Source organism: Sciurus carolinensis, chromosome X (genome assembly GCF_902686445.1).
Source record: "Sciurus carolinensis chromosome X, mSciCar1.2, whole genome shotgun sequence".
In the NCBI taxonomy this organism is placed as follows: domain Eukaryota; kingdom Metazoa; phylum Chordata; class Mammalia; order Rodentia; family Sciuridae; genus Sciurus; species Sciurus carolinensis.
This window is the reverse complement of record NC_062232.1, coordinates 66,704,240-66,721,440: the sequence shown is the minus strand read 5'-3', so window position 1 is coordinate 66,721,440 and position 17,201 is coordinate 66,704,240. Positions and strand designations below refer to the sequence as shown.

Genomic DNA, 17,201 nt, shown 5'->3' with positions numbered 1-17,201 from the left:
CTGATCATGGAGTCAAAATTTAGTATATAAAATTAGAATAAGAAAAATAATGAAATGGTAAATTATATAATGTTTAAAAAGACTGAGAATGTTACCCTGATCAACTCAATTGACGAGAGTATAGACTTTATGATATACAAAGAAATGGAAATGAAAATGCATATGATAAAATGATTTTTGAGGAAAACTGCTGTGTTCTCTTAAAGAGTTAATTTTTATAGGGCATTTATCCAGACCTTGAAATAAAAATCTTGTTTTCATAGCTAAATTGGAAATATTGGGAGAGAGTCCAGAATAGTGAGCTTTGTCTTGCTGTTTGTTATGGAAAGCAGATACACAAATTCCTGGCATAAAAGAAAAACTTGTTTCTGTCAAATATATTCTGTTCAGGAAGAGTGCATCCATGTGAAAATATGACCCCTACAATGCTGCCAAGTTTAGCAAAATCTAAGGTGATCTGTGGAGGAAGTGCTAAAAGCAACTTTAACTTACACACCCAGTTTTTAAAAGCCTTCAAAAACAATCTCAAGGAGAACACTTGTGTTCTTTTGGTTATTCCCCTCTCTTTCTGACTTCCTTTGTCTCAATTTAGATACTAGATAAATATATTGTTCCTGAAAGAATTGGAAACAGAATGTTTAATCTGTAACTTATGTAGCCTATCATTTAGCTTTGCATCTCCTGTGTATTAAAGTTTCATATTTGTTTATATCTTTTGTGAATTTAAAATAAGTATCCTCTTCAATAAATATGAGTTTGCAAGAGCTTGTTTCCTATGATATCTTTATGGTCTTAGGTTTATGGTTTCTCTTTTGAAAGTCCAAATTAAATTATTGCATATGAAAGTTATCAATGCTTTAGCTTTATGAGCCACCTAAACTTTTAATTTTTATGTTGAAACATATGGTAAAATTCCTGAAGGAGTTTTACCAGTTTCAAAAATTGGGGGATGGTCAAGATATTTTGTCATGGTGAATTTTATTTTTCAGTATATAAGAGGATTATATTTAAGCAAATTTTCAAGAATTTTCTCATTTCTTAAAAATACACAATGCAAGTTTCAAATTTCAGTTCAGCTATGCACTGATAGAGCACAACAAAATTGATTGTGGTTTGAATAAATGTGAAATGACTACTGAGGGCTGGTTTAACATTAGTGATCAGAGTTTTGGTATACCTGCTATGATGGGGTGAGTTATAAATTCACATGCTGATAGAGGCCTGACAGGTAACATAAATGAGTAAAGTTGTCTGATATAAGAATAGATATCTTAAAACAAGAAAAAATTCTGATCTTCCATTTTCCTAATTTGAGTGATACAGCTTCAAGAAACAATTTTTGTTGTTTTTTTTTTCTTTCAATTGCCAGTAAAAAAAAAAAAAAAAAAACCATGTGAGCAAAACAAAATATAGCAACTGACATTTGGATTCAAATGTGTTTATGTGCAAGGCTTGGCTATGTGTTGTCACTTCTAGTTTAGAGTGAAATATAAAAATGGCTAGATTATGGATGAAGAAACTGTGGTATATATACACAATGGAATATTATTCAGCCATAAAGAAGAATAAAATTATGGCATTTGCAGGTAAATGGATGAATTTAGAGAATATCATGCTAAATGAAATAAGCCAATTCCCAAAACCAAAGACCAAATGTTTTCTCTGATAAGTTGGATGATGATACATAATGGGGGTGGGAGGGAGTAAGAGAAGAATGGAGGAACTTTGGTTTGTGTAGAAGGAATTGAGGTGGCGGGGGGAGAAGGAAAGATAATGGAAAAAAGACAAACATCATTACCCTATGTACATGTATGATTGCACAAATGATGTGACTCTACATTGTGTACAACCAAAGAATTGAAAATTTGTACCCCATTTGTGTATACTGAATCAAAATAATAAAATAAAATAAAAATGGTTACATTATCCAGACCCTATAATATCAGTCACACAGAACAAACTGTGAAGTGCTCTTGCCAGGAAGTTGAACTTAAATGTAATTAAGTCTCTAGAATTAGTTTTCATTTACAAAAATATGAAGGATAGAGGGACAAGTGAAATGACACTTCAGGTGAGGAATCAGACAAATTCAGAAGGTAGGCTAATCTATAGGAATAAATGATGTGGTTTTTCCAGCAAGGTAGAAATAAGATACTGTTTTAGTTTCAAAGAGGCATATCAATAAAATGAAATTCATGGACCTTCTTTGAATACTAAATCAAGCACATGTTTTTTAAACAATCAGGAACATTAATTTATGGACTAGAAATTGACCTCACCAAAGCTTGTTAAGTTTGTTAAGTATTATAATATCATTGTGGTTATGTAAGAGTGTCTGTGATTTTTAGTGATACATTACAGAAGAATATAGAGATGAAAAACATGGTGACTTGGGTTTGTTTTAATACTTAAGAATAAAGAATAAGCAAAAATAGATGTAGCTGGTTATAGTGGCACACACCTGTAAAACCAGGGACTCAGGAGAATGAGGCTGAAGGATTGCAAGTTCAAGTTCAACTTGGGAAATTTATTGGGACTCTGTCTCAAAATAGAAAATTAAAAGGGCTGAGGATGGAGCTCAGGCATAGAGATCCCCTGGGTTCAATTCCCAATATGAAACAAAAATAACAATAATATTAAATAAAATGAGAGAAAGTTCCACTTCCAGATATGATAGATTAAGACCCTACCTAAGAAATCTTCATACCTACCCTGCTGAAAAAAAATAACTACAAAACACAGGAGTAACACAAAAATAAGTGAACATATTGGAGAGTGGACAAAAGTGTCTTATGGTTTGTAATTCACATTTACTTGGAGGAAGGAGAAGAAATAAATACCTATCTCTTTGGTTTTCAGGGTGAGGTTAAGTGTACTTCACACCTAACTGGGATTTGTACAGAAATAAATGTGTCCTCTGACCTGTGAACTGAGAATACTGAACCCAAGAAACTAAATTCTGAAGAGAATAGGGGAATCCTGCAAGAAAAAGAACTAGAGAGCAGATATCCAAACTCTTGTCTATCCACCTTTCTGATTGATCTCCGAATCAGGCATGTGTGAAACAGACTAAAAGCATATCAATTAAAGACCATTGTACTCTAGGCCACAGGTTGCAACCTGAAAATTCATGGAGAATTGCTGCCCAAAGACATATTTAAATTCAATCTAAACTGATAATGGAGCTGCTGCCTCAGATACAGAATTTGAAGTTCAAGTCTTGTACCTCCCCCTGCAAAAAATCACCTGTTAAAACAAAGGAAACAGCACTCAGTTGAAAAAATAACAAATTTCCAAATCTTCATAATTTAACATTCAAGATATCAGACAAAAATAGAACCAATAAAATAGAACATAACCTAACTATAAAAAATTAACAATCATATCTGAAACAAAGATGAACCAGTTGTTGGAATTATAGAAGAAGAAAATTAGTCTCTAATAACAATCCTCAATACAACAAACATTTTGTACATAGATACAAAATGAAAAAAATCAGCACAGAAAAATACTAAATCTCAGAATAGAAAGAGAAACAATAAAACAGAACAGAATGGAAACTTTCAAATTTAAAAAGACACTTTCTGAATTTTAAATTTCAGAGTAGACTTAGCAAATGAAATATCAGAGGAATAAACAAATTAACTTGAAAACATTAATTAAAATTAATGTGAAATACAGAGAACAAAAAGATTGAAAAATAATGAACCAAGACTTAGGGTCCTATTAGGTGGTATCCAAAGATTTGCTATATGTGTCAATGGAATACCAGAAGATGGGGAGAAACAAAATGGAGCAGAAAAAATATTTGAAGAAATATTGCTCAAAACTTCCCAAATTTGATGAAAGACAGAAAATTGAAGATTCAAGGTGTTTATTGATTGCCATGCAGAATAAACCAAAAGAAGTTCTTGCCAAGGAACATAACAAACTATTGAAAAACAATGAGCAAATCTCAAAATAGCAAAAGAAAGACAAAATGGGGAGAAAGGTGAGGGTGTGTGATATATGCAATGACCTATTTAATACCTGACTTCATTCGAAACTAAGGAGTCCAGAAAAGAGTAAAAATTTTAAAGTACTGAAAAACGTGAACTAATAATTCTATATTCAGAAAATATATTCTTTAAATAAATTCTTTAAAGGGGGGGTGTAATGTCTAATCTGGGATAATCTGAATTGTAAATTTGGATTAAGAGATACCTAAGATTAAGAGGCTTTTGGGTGTGTCAGTGAGGGTGTGACTAAGAATGATTGGCATTTGGGACAGCGAACTGAAGCAGAGACCCACCCCAAGTTTGGACAACACCATCCAATAGGTTGGAGGTATGAGTGGAACAAAAGGTGGAAGAACAAGGAATCAGCGGCAAATGCAAGCTTTATTCTTCTCTAACAGGTTCTAGATCGCTGCTGCGATCACCCGAGGATATCCACCTTCACTTTTCCAAAGCAGACTCTGCCCAGTGATTCTCAAGGAAATTTCTAGGCCTTCAGTCCTAAACTGGGGCTGCATCATTGATCCCTCTTGTTTTGAGGCTTCAGTTTTTTGGATTGCACAACTACTTGTTCCCCCAGCTCTCCAGCATGTGAACAGCCATTGTGGGACTATGCAGCTTCTGGTTTTGTAAGCTAATCTAATAAATCTATATGTATATATGTGTATATGTATTTGTATATCTATATCTATATCCTGTTGGTTTTGTTTCTCTAGAGAAGCCTGACTAATACAGATTTTGGTACCAGGAGCAGTTCTAGAGAAATAGAAATGTAAGGATGAATTTCCTTAATTGGTTTTATGGTTTTGGGAGTGAGCTGTCTAAATTTGTTAGGCCTAAAGTTGCTAAAGTCTGTCCCACTGGTTCTATGGAGAGCACTGATAATCATGGTGTGAACTGTTTAAAGAGATTCATGAACACATTTGATGTTCTCAATTCACCACTTGTAAGAAGCAAGGAGTTTAGTGACTCTTTATCTAATACTTGTGAGCATTTCTGGAAAACTAAGAAACATGATGATGTTGGCTGGTTCCTTCTGCCTTCACTAGATGAAATAACAAAGGAAAAGGATGAGTGCAGAAATTCAGTTTCTCACCTCCAGATGTTCATAACCAACTAAAAGTTTCTCAGTGTGCTCAGAAGGAGAATCTTCTTTCTTGTAGTCATAGGACTGAGGTTGCTGAAAAGCAAAAAAAAAAAAAAAAAAAAAAAAAAACAAACAACAAAAAAACCTCATACTGCAATTGGCCTAATTAAGATGAAAGTTTAATTCTCAACCTCATAAGGTTTCTGCAGTTAAAGTGATGACACTGCATAGAAAAGAATGGAATCCTGTAAATCAGGATGGAGACCTATGGGAGAACACTGAAGGGTCTGGAGACACTGAACTCTTACATTCCGATAAGTTTATTTTGTGAGAAGTTGTTGAATCCCCACCATAAGTTGTGACTGAGGCATCCCTACCACCACCCTCTGTTGTACTGGCTTCTCCAACTCGCCTGAAGTGAACTAATCCTGCTTTGCCTGTGGAAACAGTAATGATTCTTCATAATTCAGTTGTTCAGCATGAAAATACAGATACTCCTCAGACCCACCCTCACCACCCACTGTTGCCTCTAGGACTATAAGTAGATCCAAGTCTAAGCAGGCCCCTAGAGGCGAGATACATGGTGTGACCCTCAAAGAGGTGCACTACACTCCTTAGGAACTTCAGTTTTCTAATTCACACAAGCCGAGGTCTAGGGAACATGTGTGGGGATGGATTTTAAGAGTGTGGGTTAAAAGTGAAAAACACAAAATTAGACCAGGCTGAATTTATTGTTATGGACCCATTAAGCAGAGATTCTAGATTTAATGCAGCAGCTCCTAAAAGTGGTCCACTTTATGCTTTGAGCACGGCCCTATCTCCCTGATCCTTTCTAATCTTCTCCTTACCTAATCTCAGGGGGACACATGATTACCTTTCTTCCCCCATCTTAGACAGATTTATTTATCTATCCTTGAGCACACACCCACCATAGGAGTGAAATAATACAGACTTTGGAGATGGTACCAGAAGACCTCAGAAATGACTCTCTCCCAAATTAACAAGTGAATGACAACTCCAACAGAGAACACATGGAATGTAGTCTTTGAATCACCTCTTTAAAAGCCTTTAAAGTTCCTCTTTAAAGTTCCTGCTGATGGGCAGAATCACAGCCTTTGGGACAGCCTGTGTTTCTCCTTTGCTAGCAAAACAATAAAACTTCTTTTTCCTTTTTCTCAAAATCGTGTCCTTGTTATTGGATTTGGGACTGGTGACAAGGATTGAGCTTTTAGCAAAAAAATTGGTACCCCAGTTGGGACCCAAGAGCAGCCCGCACTCCAGCTTTCATGGGTAGGCCTGTCTCTCCAAGGAAACCCACTTCCATGCTGAGGATGCAAGGTGCTGGCAAACTTGTTGAAAACCAACTTCAGGAGAGTTAGGAGACGGGTGAGTTTGCCTCAGGTCCCACCAGAGTAGCTGTTCCTCTGAGTAAAGGGAGGGATTGAGGGACCATCCCAGCAGCTGTCGAAGATCCTTTTGCTTTGGAGAACTCCTGTGTTCTCTCCCTGAATGGTACAGGTTGCTCCATCATGGTCTGTTTTGAGAAAAACAAAACTGAACTCAGAAAAGTCGGGACACACATTGTAAGCACAAAAGGATGGGAAGCAGACCTCCATGAATTCACAGAAGCCTTTATTCCTTTGCAGACTCAGACGCCGTTGAGGCCCATTTTCTGTATGAGAAAATGACTGTCAGTTACAGAAGGGATTCTGGTTTTATAGGGTACAATGAGGATGATGTAATCATTGGAAACCGTGCACTGCAGTTTTGACCATCAGGGGCTAGTTTACAGGTTAAAACCAGACCCTGAGGGATGAGTATTCAAATCTTGCCCATTATCATTTAGGACTAATTTGCCATGGGGGAAGGTCAGGGTTTAGGGTCTAGCATTCAGTATCCACCCCTTCCCCCCAGGGTCCATTGTTATCAGGAATGCACTGGGAGAGGTTTAATGTTTGTTCAATCTCCCCTCCCATCTCCGGAACCACACCGTCCTCAATTTTTCTTGGGAAGCCGTCTTATAGGAATATTGTTTTCCATAACCCTTCACACATGGCCATCTGGTAAGTCCCCCAGTGTGCATGCCTAGACCCTTGATTCTACACATCTGGTTCCTCTTCATGGGAACATCTTGTCCCTCTTTCTGGGGACATCTGTGGTGCCACTGCTGTAGGAGTCATGGTTAAGCAGAACTCAAGAACCTAAGGTTATTTCTGTTCCAGGTTCTCATCTGCTTGTTGGCCTTGGGTTTGGTAATTCCCTCTGGTTGTCTTTTTTTTTTTTTTTTTTTGGTATATGTTATGGTCTCTTTTAATACATGGCCAATACTTCATTGATCCTATAGGTATTCTCTTGGGAAAGATCTTGGCTGCCCAATTTAAATGTTCCTATCTGCCATGATTTGGGGCTCTTCTCTGGCTGTCTCTCTCTGGACAACCTTTCTTTTTTGGTCAGCCTTGCAATTGGAGTTGTTCCATCAGGGGTAAAGAAAGGGCCACTTATAAGTATAAGTCTGCTTAAGGTAATGTTTTATCGTAATGATCTGGCTTTTAAATAGCTTTCTGGATTATTGTACTATCTTGTAGTTGGAGTTGGTCTGTCAAAGCTAACGTAAGTAGAAGAAATTTTTATGTGCAGGTCTATCTGTATTAAATGTTGCCATCTGTCAGAAGTGGTTTTGGTGATTCTCTATAGTCTCTGTGTATGTGTGTGTGTGTGTGTGTGTGTGTGTGTGTGTGTGTTAATCTGTTACCATGTTACTGGCCCTTTAAGACCTGGACCATGCTGCATTGATCTTACCAGTAGTCTCTTGAGCACAGAGATCTTGACTGAATGGGTCACCTATAGGTATAAGCCTGTCTAAGAGAAAGACAGTTTATTGTAACACAATCTGGCCTTTGAATGGTTTTTCTGAACTATTTTACAATCTTGAAGTTAAAGTTGGTCTGTCAGGGGTAAAGTATATGAAAGAGAATCTGTATGTACAAACAAGTATGCAGTTAAATTATAAGGAGTCTGAAGAGTCAGGCACTAAGTTGAATGTACCAAAAGGTGTGAAAGGATAGTAGGACACCAGAAGAAAGGGTTAAAAAATTTAAATCTTTAAATTTAGTGCTGCCACTTCCAGCACTGTTTCTTAACCTGACCCCAGGCAAATGCAGATCATCTCACTGTGGTCAAAGACACTATGGACGGTGGAGGCTGCTAGCCACAAAGAATGTGGCAGTAGGTTCCAGCACTGTCAGTTTATGACATAGGGACAGGAAGAGTCTCCCCTTTTAAGATCTGACAGCACACCCCATTTGGCCAGGGGATATCCAACACTGGGGCAAAGCATTTCTTGCTATAACAGTATCCCATCAAGCTGGATGCCTGGGGAGACTAGCAGAATAAATAATTGCAGCCAGAAAAGAAAAAGAAACTAAGGCCAACTTGTGTTTCATAGGCAGCCTCTGTAAAAGGGTCTTTAAGGAAGTCTAAAAAAAAGGATGGAAAGGGCCTTCTCCATTGCATATCAATATGCATAGTGAAAAGTGAAAAGTGCCCAGAAAAACCACTCCAGACGCAGAACTCACACAAGAGATTTTATTAAGTGGAGAGGCAGAGTGTCTGCTCACAGCGTGAGAGAGAGAGAGAGAGAGAGAGAGAGAGAGAGAGAGAGAGAGAGAGAGAGAGAGAGAATGAGAATGAGAGAAAGAGAGTAAGAGTACACACAAGAGTGAAAGCAAGGGAGAGAGAGTGAAAGTGAGGAGGAGAGAGAATGGCGGGGGAGCTATTATTAAGCAGCGGAATTTCACAGGCTAATAACAACAAACCAATGGTTGGCAAGGAGGTTCGAGGGCTAACAATCTGGACCAAGTACTGGCTAGGAAGTTCGTGGGCTAACAATCTGGGTTGTAAAGTGGTGTGGGGGAGGCAGAATAATGGCGACAGCAAAATAGCAGAGCTTATGCCAATATTCCTTCCTTTTTGTTTTTATAGATGGGGGAGGCGGGGAGATGATGGTCTTTCTTCTGTAGCTTCTTCCTGTTGGTTAGGGGCAAAGAGTCTCATTCCTGTAAAAAAGAGGATAGGAAGGGCTTTAGGTGGGAGCAGAGTTTTTGGAGACGGAGGTGTCAATAGTGAATCACAGGTCTCTGCTTTGGATGTCAGGGGATGGTAGTCTTGAAGGAGAAGCGGTTTATTGACCGATTGGTTGGTGAACTTGTGTATCTGATCTTGTAGGAACTTCTGTAGGCAATTTAGCAGGCATGGTTCTGTTTAGGAAGATCTGTAAACCTTGAAACGACCAAAAATTTCTGACTCTGGCAGTTTCTCTTGATAGTTATCAGGCACTCCTGCCTAAAAATCTCTTTTGTAGCATCCAATCTTGCTTATTCTTGGAGCTAACACAAGTGTAGGTCTTAAGTTATGTTTAACTATTGTTCCTTTTTTTAAATGCCCAGGAATGACTATGTTTTGGTTTTAACTGTGTTGCTAGGAGTTCAAGATCAAGCTGGTCAAATTGACCTTGTTCTTATCTGCTGTTAAGGGTCAGCTGAGTTCTCACCAGGGTTATTCTTGAAGAACTTGAGAGCAGCTTCTTAGCTCCTTTAGTGCCATTTGCTAGATAGGGTCTCCTTAATAAGGTGACTTCCTTTGTAAGCATCAGGGATGTCTCCCTTTTTCAATGACCCTCCTCTTTATAGCAGGTGCACTAATGGGCTTTTTGTCCTCTAGTGGTCTTATCAATCTCCCTGATTGGGAGGTCATGTGACCCAGAGTTGTAAAGTTCCTTAGAGAAGCTCTCCCATTCCCTAGGTTCAGGCTGACTCAGAGGGCAAGAGCCAAAACTGGTTTTCTTGGCCCTTTTGTGTTAATCTTGATCTTAAACTTGATCTTAAATAGCCAACAAACCATTCTCACCAGTCATAAGTAAGAGTACTGGGCTTCACCTCTAGCATTTATGACTTTACAGTAATTTACCCCCTTTTATTTAACTGGGGTCTATATTGTCTGTCCTATAGGTAATGGCTTATTATCTTAAATTAATTTAGGTTGTTCATTCTTTTAGGTAGTACTTAAAACATTTAGTTTGTGTAATAGCTATCTTGAATTTTGGCTGAGCTATACATTATACTTGTATTGTTTCCTGAGACTATGTGAATGTTAGTTAACACAATGACATTACATCCAAAACATAAATCAAGGAAAGGCTGAGAGCTTGCTGCTTTGACAGAAGTTGTATAAGTTCCATTCTCCGGCAAAGAGGAGTCATTATCTAATTTGTATTGGGGTCAGACTGTGTTGCAATAGAAAATAAATCTGTGAGGTTTGAGATCCGGAATCAAATGGAGAGTCCAAATATTTCTGAGGAGATAGCCAAGGGGGTGGGGTTCACAGAGAATTTTAGATTGGGCAGAGCCCATGGCTAAGAGTTCTCAGGAGCCTGGAGAAGGGAAACAGGAGAGGAAGGGATGTTCCCACAACCTCTCTGATTTCCCATGTAGGAGCAGTCATCATTGAGTGTCGTCACCATCCCTGACAGGTCTGTGGCCAAAGCCGAAGGAGACCCTGATTCAGCACTGGGGTTGTCATAGAGAGAGAGAGAGAGAGTTCAGGGCCACTGTAGAAGAGCTCTGAGGACTCACTGCCAGTAGAGGGAAGACTGTTCAGAGTCAAATTCTGTGGCGGGTGAGGAGGTCGGCAATGGCAAGAGTCAGAAACACTTCATGGTGGATATTGGCCAGGGAGGAGGGGGCACAGTCAAGGTGGCTTGGATTCCCATGAGGGGAGAGCCAGCAAGCATAGTATAATATAAAGGCAGAAAAGGAGCCTCTGGGTACAATTGACAGCGGGGAAGTCACTTAAAGTTGATGGCATCATGATAATGATAAGGCAGACAGGTCAGGCTCAAAAATATCCTATTCTCCAACCCCATGAACAACCTGGGAGAAAAAGATTAAGTCACAGTTTTTGTATATGCCCAATTGTCAGATCCCTCTCCTGGGAGATTTGTTGTGTAAATTAAATGCACAGGTAGCATTCATAAGGATTGTTTCAGAATATGAATTTAAGAAACGACCTGAAACTAAAAAAATAAAAGAAAGTTATAGCTATGGAACTATATTAGTGTGGAAAATTAGAAGGAAAAAGAAATGTTTCTGGATGACAAAGTATTTTTTCTAGTGCTAAAGACCAAGATAAAAGAGGACAAAACTAAGGATGTAAAGAAGTTGTGAATGATTTAGTAAGTTGCAGAATAATTGCAGAAGGCACATCTCAAAAAGTTTGTGTTTGTGATTAAATTGGCTGTACTTAGCACAGACAAGTTATTTGAACTTCAATGTACTGATATGAAGCAAGGTCTAAAACATCGATGTGCTCATATATATCAAGATGATTTTCTTGTATTTGTTAGGTTTTATTACTTGGGGAAATTAAGTCTTAAAGAAATTAGGGTTTTTACCTGTTCTAAAGTCTTAAATGATTCCTTTGTAACTGGTTAAACAAAAACTGTTATTTAGGTTATAACAATATGACACCCTAAATATATGTATGCATCTAAGAACTATATCTGTCTAAGCCTTGTCTAAGCTTTATGTAAAAGTTTATAAAATGAAAGTTTATGTAAGATTACCAGCAAGATAACCAATAATTTATCTTTTATAATTGTATCTGATATAAAAGGGCCACAGTCATTTGAAGACTTGCCTTATATCTGTTTGCTTTGACTAAGTCAATTTCTGATCATTAAACTTTCCTAAATGTATAATAGATTTAAGGCTACCTTTTGATTTTTGCTAGTACTGCTAACCTATGCAGACCTGTGAGGGTTGTTAGTGTACACTATGGATTCTAACTTGTGCTTTATAAGTTAAACATAGTTAAATGTAAAACTTAAGGGAGAGCACCTTACAAAGTTGGTGTTTTTCAAACTAAACTTATCTGTAGCAATAGTCTTGAATTTGTATAGAAATAACAAATTCAGTTAGTATTTATTCATGTCTTTTGATGCTTTATACCTACATAAAGTAACCTGATGTCATTGTTATATTTACAATTTTATGTTATTTTTCACACTGAAACAGGAATTTAAATGTATTTTGGAAGGTAATAAGTAGAGCCTGATGTGTTTAAAGGTAACATTGTAAAACATGGAGGTATTTTGCCACCTTTTCCACAAAAAAGAAAGTTGAAAGCTCTTCTGACTTTTGTTTGATTCATGTTTTAGATGTAATGGTTATATGTTGTTATTTGTCAAGAACCCCACTTTACCTGAGATAAGGCTCTGCTTCCCACCTTACTCCATATTAGAATGGCTCCAAAATAACTAGATTTGAACTCATTTTGAGTTGTATTCCAAAGATCAAATTTTGTTGTAAAGATTACTGTGATCCCAAACAGGGGATATAACACATAACTAAGTAAAGATTTAAGATCATAAAAATCATTTTACTTGGTTCATAGCTGTTACACAAACTGAATTTGTGTGTGTGTGTGTGTTGCTGGGGATTGAACCCAGGGCCTCGTACTTGCAAGGCAAGCACTCTACTAACCAAGCTATATCCCCAGTCCCTGAATATGTTTTTGCCTGGTTAATTTCATTTTGTATTTTCCTTGTAAATTTTGTAACGATCACCTGTTGTTTGGCAGATGTACTGCTTTACATGAAACAACCTGGGTTAATTTGAGATAATAAGCCATCACCTACAGTGCAGATAGTATGTAATGGTGACTTCTGGTACTAATACTGACCCCAATTAAATGAAAGGGGTCACTGTAAAATTATAGATGTTGAGGTTATAACCTGTTATTCCCACTTTAAGACTGGTGAAACTGGCCTGTTGGATGATTGAAACCAAAAACATGGAGAACATTCCAAATTCGAGGAAGTAAAAGAACCAAGGAAAAAGCAGACAACATCTTGACCCTTGCCCTCTAAGTCCAGCCAGGACCCAGAGAACAATGGGACCTCTCTCTGGGCCCTGCAACTGTGGAAAGTCTGCTAATCTCTTGATCGGTGAGATTGAGAGGACCCTAGAGAACAGGAAGCCAACTGGCACACATTTTGCAAGAGAAGGGTCATTGAAGAGGGAAATGTCCCTGTCACCTCTAAGAGAAGTCGCTTATGGTCAGCAGGACCTTGACCCATTCTGGCAGATGGCATCATTGTTAGAGAAAATCTAAAGGAGCCAGGAGGCTTTGCACACATCCAAAAGAGTGATCTCTGAGGAATCTCAGCTGACTCTTAAGAGTAGATAGGAACAAGTTTAGTTTTGACCAACTTGGTCTTAAACACTTGGCAGGAGAGTATAGCCTAAAAGTCCTGCATGGACATAAAGAAGGAAAAACAATGTTTTTTTAAATGAAACATAAGATGTACACTTGTGTCAGCCCTACCAAAAGTAAGTAAAGCTGGAGGCTACAAAGGAAGGTTTCTTGTGTGAGAGTGCCTAATGACAATGATCACAAGAGACTCAAGAGTCACAAATTTGTCCTAATTTAATTTGAGTTTGATCTCATAGACCTACAAATCTTTCTAACCTCCTACATTGATAAACTTGATCTATTTTTCACTGATACGATTATGAGTTATTGTCTTCGTGGTTTTCAGAGACTGGCTGAAATATTAAATGCTTTTGTGTTAATTGCTTACAAAAAAGTAATGCTCTGCTATCTTGTTTATTGTTGGTTTAACATGATCCCTGTCCTATGTGTGCCTTGTCCAGTCACCTGCCATCTGCCACAGTGGACCACTGGACTGCTCTTATGCTGAATACCCTTAACTGTCTATACCCCACCTGATAGAGAATAAGGACTTTGGGTTACTTTCCCCAACTTTTCCCTCTTTCAGCAAGAAGCAACTTGGAGATGTTGTTGCCCATTTTTTTTTCATAGAAATGGAATGTAGAAATCAACAGTGAGGGAATGTAACAGTGGTCTACTTTATGCTTTGAATATGACCTTTGCTGCTCTGACACTGCAACTTATTTTTAAATGGACATGTTTCTTTCTTTTCCTCTCTTCCTACCCTCCCTAATCTCAGGGGAAAGAGGACTACCTTTCTTCCCCCATCTTAGACAGATTTATCCATCCTTGAGTACACACCCAAGGTCTGAAGTAATACAGATTTTGGGGATGGTACCAGAAGATCTCAGAAATGACTATCTCCCAAATTAACAAGTGAATGACAACTCCAACAGAGAACACATGGAATGTAGCTTTTGAATCACCTCTTTAAAAGCTCCCTTTTCCTGATGGGCAGAATCACAGTCTTTGGGACAGGAGTCCCCTGTGTTTCTCCTTTACTAGCAAAGCAAGAAACTTTCTTTTTCCTTTTTCTCAAAACCATGTTCTTGTTATTGTATTGGCATCAGGGACAAGGAGTGATCTTTCAGCAACAAGCTCACAGTGTTAAAAAATTGTTTGGATGGTTGGCTGAAGTAGGAGTCGAAAAATGGCCTACTATGAGTGAGATGGAAATGCCTAACATTCTTTGTTACTGCTAATGAAGAAATTCAAAGACTAAGAGAGATTGAAATGCTGGAGTGGCTCTATCATTTATGCCTTTCTCCTCCATACAAGGAGGGTCCAGAAGATGTCCCCTTCACCAAAACTCTAAGGTACAAATTTGTGAGGGGAGAACCTGCATCCTTGAAGAGCTCTGCCATTATTCTTTGTATGCCAGACCTTTCTGTGGGAGCTGTGATCAATCACTTGGGAGGCTTAAACACTATGAGACTAATTGGATTGTGAGAAGGAAGGGGTCAAGTGACAGCACTCAATCACCAAGGATAGGATGGTTGTAATTATCATAATGAACACCATAGGAGAAGAAATGAGCAAAATGTTCTGATTTGTGTAGCTCTCTGGCATTGGCTAATTAATTATGGAGTTTCTAGAATTCCATGAGAAACCCACCAAATTCTTACTTGACTTATATAACTTGAAAAATTTCAGGGTAAATATACAAAAGTTTGCCTTTGATCATAACAGCAGAGAATCACAGCCCCTCAACAAATTCCCAGATTTGAGCCATTTTACAGGTGCAGAACAGGCCAGATCCCCTTGAGGAAGGACTCTGGTACAGTACTAAAAAGCTTTATTGTTAATATTTCTCCCATCCTTCCCCAAGGGGACCTGAGGCCTTTTACCAGGGCAACTGTGCATTAGGAAAAAGACAATGATCAGAACTTTTGAAGACTACTAGTCACACTCTGTATTGACATTGATTCCTGGAGATCCAAAACGTTATTGTGATCCTCCACTAAAAGTAGGGGCTTATGGAGGTCAGGATATCAAAGTAGTTTGGGCCAATGTCTGACTCACAATGGGTCCAGTGGGCCCCCAAATATCCTATGGTTATTGCCCCAGCCCCAGGATGTATAATTGGGATACATATAATTAGCACTTGACAAAACACACAGAGGAAGATATTTTTAGACAAAAGAGAATGAAGATAATTCCATCACTAACAAATTTGTTGTATAAGAAATGTAAAAGGGTGCTCGCTTCGGCAGCACATATACTAAAATTGGAACAATACAGAGAATATTAGCATGGCCCCTGCGTAAGGATGACACGCAAATTCATGAAGCGTTCCATATTTTTTGTGAAAGTATGGGGAAAAACATACCATGCACATGGACTCAGCAAAAAAGCTGGAGTATCCATCCTCATTTCAGATAATGTGGACTTCAAGCCAAAGTTAGTCAGAAGGGATAAAGAAGGACATTTCATACTGCTTAAGGGAAGCATAAATCAGCAAGATATAACAATCATAAACATCTATGCCCCAAACGGTGGCTCATCCATGTATGTCAAACAAATCCTTCTCAATTTTAGAAACCAAATAGACCATAACACAATAATACTAGGTGATTTTAACACGCCTCTCTCACCACTGGACAGATCTTCCAAACAAAAATTGAACAAAGAAACCATAAATCTCAATAACACAATCAATAATTTAGACTTAACAGACATTTACACAATATACAATCCAACCAAGATTGAATACACTTTCTTCTCAGCAGCACATGGATCCTTCTCTAAAATAGACCATATATTATGCCACAAAGCTAATGTTAGCAAATACAAGAAGATAGAGACACTACCTTGTATTCTATCAGATCATAATGGATTGAAGTTAGAAATAAATGAAAGAGTAAAAAACAGAAACTACTCCAACACCTGGAGATTAAACAATGTGCTATTATATGATGAATGGATAACAGAAGATATTAGGAAGGAAATTAAAAAATTCTTAGAGGTAAACGAGAACAAAGAAACATCATATCAAAATCTCTGGGACACTATGAAAGCAGTACTTAGAGGAAAATTTATTTCATGGAGCGCATTTAATAAAAGAAGTAAAACTCAACAAATAAACGACCTAACACTACAGCTCAAAGCCCTAGAAAAAGAAGAACAGACCAACACCAAAAGTAGTAGAAGACAGGAAATAGTTAAACTCAGAGCTGAAATCAACGAAATTGAAACAAAAGAAACAATACAAAAAATTGACAAACTCCGCTAGTGAGAGCCTGTCTGAACAGAGCACGCTCCGAGTCCCGGAGCCCCTGCAGTGCAGTGTACTCCTGCAAAGAACCAGCGGAGAGCCTCGATCTGCAGTCAGCCTCAGGGATAAGGTCAGGGCAGCAGGAGACCTCTTCAGGCGGCTCTGCCCACTCCGGCTGCGGGCTCTCTTCACGGGGCGATCCAAGATGGCGGCCTAGAGGGAGACTGCACCCCCGGTCGCTCCAGAACCCAGGAGTTAAGAAGGGGAGGCACTGAGAGACTTGGACTGAAGTGGAGCCACGGGGGAGTCTGCCCACTGGGTAAAGCTCGGCCCGGGGGGCAGGCCCAGATAGAGGTGGCTTATCGGAGCCGGGCAGGGCAGCTAGAGTCATCCACAGGCAGTCCTGCGCACTCCGGCAGTGGGCCCCGCCCACACAGCCAGCTTCTCCAGGTTCTCGGAACGGAACTGGCCTGCTAGTGAGAGCCTGTCTGAACAGAGCACGCTCCGAGTCCCGGAGCCCCTGCAGTGCAGTGTACTCCTGCAAAGAACCAGCGGAGAGCCTCGATCTGCAGTCAGCCTCAGGGATAAGTGCAGGGCAGCAGGAGACCTCTTCAGG

General features: G+C 38.8%; 1 non-coding gene across 1 annotated transcript; it reads left to right on the top strand.

Annotated features, from left to right (window-relative positions):
• Window positions 1-15,568: 15,568 nt before the first annotated feature.
• On the top strand, window positions 15,569-15,675 carry LOC124972780 (U6 spliceosomal RNA). Its single transcript, XR_007106555.1, has one exon. It is a non-coding gene; the product is annotated as a U6 spliceosomal RNA (small nuclear RNA).
• Window positions 15,676-17,201: the final 1,526 nt, after the last annotated feature.